Source organism: Ricinus communis, chromosome 9 (assembly GCF_019578655.1).
Source record: "Ricinus communis isolate WT05 ecotype wild-type chromosome 9, ASM1957865v1, whole genome shotgun sequence".
Taxonomy (NCBI): domain Eukaryota; kingdom Viridiplantae; phylum Streptophyta; class Magnoliopsida; order Malpighiales; family Euphorbiaceae; genus Ricinus; species Ricinus communis.
The window spans coordinates 11594959-11599505 of NC_063264.1; the positions used below are offsets into that span (position 1 = coordinate 11594959).

A 4547-nucleotide genomic window follows, 5' to 3' on the forward strand; every position below is an offset into this window, starting at 1 on the left:
ATCTAAATAACTGTTTTATGGAATTAATTATCTATTTACTATTTATATACCATTTTCCACATTATTGATGTTTATGATTGCATATTGACTCGGGATGAGACGGCAGTAGAATATGTCACCTGATGGGTTGCATCAGGACCATGTGCACACCGGTATAATTCGAGACATGTAGTAAAAGAGTATTTTAAGACTTGCACTGGTCGAGTTCAACTTTCCCGACTGTGTAGAGTTTCATTGCCGGATTAAAGGTCCTTGGTCGAGCGTTGCTCTCTCGGTACCCACATCGTTGGAAATTCAATGACCAGATTGGATTTAAGGACCCTGGTCGAACTTTGCTCTCTGGGCGCTAGTTTTGTTGGACTGAGATAGTAGAAAGGCTGTTAGTGTTGGGCTTAGGGTTCTACTGAGGTTGATGTTGATGATTCTATGCATGTTTATTGACTGTGTATCAGTCGTTTATTCGTGCATTTGAGTCATATTTATTTCTATTTGATCGCACTTTGGTATGTTTATGAATTTTTTAGGTTTTCCGACTCCTTGATAGAGATTGATTGATTTACAAGTAGAAACCAAGCTATTTGGATGATTTACGCATATTAGACGCTTATCGGTGTCGATTACTTATTAGCGCGCATTTTGAGGCTTTTGCACCACCTCCCTTAGACAATTTCAGAAATTTAGCATTTTGTGGAGGTGGGTGCCTGTTGCCCGGGCCGTTGCATGGACCATGGCACGGACCGTGGCACGGCTATGGTAAATCTGCTTATATATAGGCGCACGCAAAGCGAGACAGGGTTCCGCTTATGATTTCTTGACATCTTTACGTGTGCGACGCCTCATTTCGGCACCTCTGTTCTTGACATTTTGGGAGACCAATGTCAGTGCAAAGGATTGATTTGGAGGATTCAAGCATAGATTGAAGTTTCTATACAATTGACTGAGACATCCGAGTTCCATACTTGAGGCTGGTTTTAGAATTGCCATTTGTGACATTCCCACTCCGATTCGAGAGAAGAGCAGTTACATGTTCCATTTTCTTTTTTGTTATTTATTTCCTTTTGTATTTGTTTCTTTCATTATGAGTAGCTAGGACTGCTGAACCCATTGGGGTTCACCTTTGTTGATAGATTGTGTTTAATTATTGAATTTTTATCTGCCATTTTCGTAATCTTCTTACTGTTTAGTAATAAAATTTGATTCAATTAATTTAAGATGTTAAATTAATTGTCTTTTGTGTTGTTTTTTTGACATTGAGAAATGCTTGTTACAATTGGAAATTAAATAGTAAGAACTGGTAGTTAACACTTAGAGATAAGGTTAATTCACTCGCCAGATTAAGAATTAACAACTCTTAATAGTTCTAAATCACGCTTAACGCTAATTTGTAATAATCTAATAGGAAGAGATTCCATTAGGTTAGTGCAGATTTAGGAACTTAGCGAACTTGAGAGAGGAGCCGAGTTTGATTCAGGATTTAGGCATGGGTAGCAAGATTGGTAGTTTATAAAATCAACCTTAGAATTCCATCACTTAGGTCCCCTTTGGGTTTGTTTCTTTGTTACGGTTGTCTTTCGATTGTTAGTTGTTGTTGTTCCTTTATTTGCATTCATAAGCATTAGTTAATTAATTTAGACTTCTCACACCTTATTTCACACTAAATAACATAACGAACAGTAGTAACTTTAGGTTTACCCGATCTCCAGGGATACGACCTTGATACTCACTAGTGCTTCACTGCCTTGGGTGTAGTTTGCATAAGTAGCCTATCAAGTTTTTGGCGTCGTTGCCGGGGACAGTAACGGTAAACTAGAGTGAATTGTTTTTGTGTTAATTTAGTCATTATCTGTTTATTCATTTATTCTTTATTTTTTATTTTATTATTTTTGTTGATTAGTGGTTGTTTGGTTTTTGGTTTCAGGTAGTTTATGACTAAGAGCTCTAACCCTGATCCCATAGCACCCTTATTTGACCCGAAGCGCCCTCTCAGATTATGGAGATGACATTTGCAGGTAGTTGAGGAGGACGACGGAGTTACAGTTCAGGTTCAAAGAGCTGACGCAATGGAGAAGCTTAATCCCCAGGCCGATGACAATCAGAGGACAATGTACGAGTTTGCTTGACCATCTTTGGATGGGACGAAAACTAGTATAGTCAGATCTGGTATAGCGGCTAACAATTTTGAAATAAAAGCCAACGTTATCCAGGTGATCCAGCAGAGCTTCCAGTTTGGAGGATTGCCCAGCGAGGATCCCAATGCACATATCTCTAATTTTTTGGAGATTTGTGACACATTCAAGATAAATGGAACAACCGATGACGCCATTCGGCTGACATTGTTTCCATTTTCCTTGAGGGACAGAGCTAAGAGATGGTTGCAATCCCTTCCGTAGCAAACGATTACTACCTGGAAGGCGTTGGCGGAAAAATGTTTATATAATTATTTTCCTCCCACTAAAACTGCTAAACTTAGAAATGACATATCTTCTTTTGTGCAGTTTGATGATGAAAGCATGTATGATGCGTGGGAGAGGTTTAAGGATCTTTTGAGATGCTGCCCACATCACGGATTGCCAGTGTGGATGCAGGTTCAGACCTTCTACAGCGGGTTGAACCTTGCAACGAAGTAGATGGTGGATGCGTCAAACAGTGTGGTGCTAACAAGAAGACGCGGGCTCAACCTAATCGAGGAAATGGCCATGAACAACTATTAGTGGCAATCCTCTAGGAGCCGACCAGGAAGACAGGGAGTGGTCAACCAAGTGGACTCTACAGCAGCCTTGGCAGCTCAGGTGGAGCTTCTAGCCAAGAAAATTGACCAACCTGCATGCCGGCTCATGCAAATAACGTTGGCTTCGAAGTTTTATAGGCCCGTGACATTGGAATCTGCATCGCAGGAGAGGTACTGATTGCTTCATCCTCTACTATTTTTCCATCTAATTCTGCTATGTCTTCCGATGTTGAGCAGGTTGATTATATGGGAAATGCCCCAAAGCAGCAGAATAACCCTTACAGCAATACATACAACCCTAGATGGCGCAATCATCCCAACTTCAGTTGGAGGAACAATAATGCCCACGGTCCGCCAAGTTTTCAAAGACTTCATCAATAGCCACAGCAACAACCAGCTGGACCTGCACAAGCTCCTCCTCCACCAGAAAAGAAGTCAAATTTAGAGGAGCTTATAATGAAGTTTGTGACATCTACGGAGACAAGATTCCAGCAGACTAATAGTGCACTTAGGAATCAGCAGGCCTCGATTCATAACCTGGAGACTCAAATTGGCCAAATTTCTAAGATGCTTTCAGAAAGACCTTCAGGATCGCTCCCCAGCACTACTAATGTGCGTAAAATACACACATCTAAATGAGGTTTTTAAAATTGATTTTATGGACATTTGGATGTGAATTGCTCCTAACACTCACCCTATGCATTTGTTTGTGTGCTTTAGGTCCAAAAGAAGTCAAAGAGTGATAAAGGGAAGAATTGGACGTCAAAGTTGTCGAAACAAGTCGAGTTTGGGCATCCCTAATCTGAACAGGGCCCTGTTGGTTTCAACACTGGCCGTGTTCCTAACACGGGCACCAACACGGCCGTGTTGGGTGTCATCAAACATCAAAGAAAAATAAGTTCTTAGGGAGCACGGCCATAGAGAGTAACACGGCCAAGAACACCGGCCCGTGTTGGGAACACGGCCAGGAACACTGTAGTGTTGGTGGCGACAGGGGGAATTAATTAAAAGAAAGAAGAGAAGAAAGAAGAGAGGAAAGAAGAGGAGAGCAGGGGAGAACGTCCCAAACCCTAACTTTTATCTCCCTAAGAGTTTTCTGAGCTGAAACCAAGGAAAAAGTAGACTTGGGTCAAGGTTTCAATCGGATTCCCTTAACAGATTAAAGATTGGGCGAGGTTCGTTGATTGGTTTTCAAATTGAGCAAGAGGAACAAGAATCGATTCAATTCGAGCAAGAGGAATTGGGGCTGTTTACTCTCATCCAAGGGTGTAATTGGGTTTTCTCTACCTTTACTCATTGTTGTAATTGAATTCTTGTGTATTTTGATAATGAACATGATTAGCTAGATTGATTAAATCCATTTTGATTTTTTTACTATGTTGGCTTAGTATTATATTGTTGGATTGTTTGGATTAGTTTTTTATTCTTCTTGCTTTCATTATTAATAAGATAATGCATTATTCATGAGACGTTGTGAATTGTGTGTTTAGATTGCTTTGTGTGATTGAGAAGTCCATTTGGCAATTGGAATTTTGAATAGCAAGAACTAATTAATAATCGCTTAAAGATAAGGATAATTAACTAGCCGGATTAAGAATTAACAAATCTTAATAGAGGCGGATTAAAGCTTAATGCTAATTTAAGAATCAATAGTTAGGAATAGATTCCAACTATAAGTTATTAGATTTAGAAATTCGGTTATCTCGAGAGAGAAACCAAATTCGGTTAAGAATTCGTCCACGGATAGCATAATTAGACTCACCAATCCTTTATCTTTTGTTTGATTGGCAACTAGTTTAGGTTCCTGATGTGTGCTACT

General features: G+C 39.9%; 1 non-coding gene across 1 annotated transcript; it reads right to left on the bottom strand.

Moving 5' to 3' along the window:
- Nucleotides 1-2462: 2462 nt before the first annotated feature.
- Nucleotides 2463-2569, bottom strand: LOC112536525. The gene has a single exon (XR_003080515.2). It is a non-coding gene; the product is annotated as a small nucleolar RNA R71 (small nucleolar RNA).
- Nucleotides 2570-4547: the final 1978 nt, after the last annotated feature.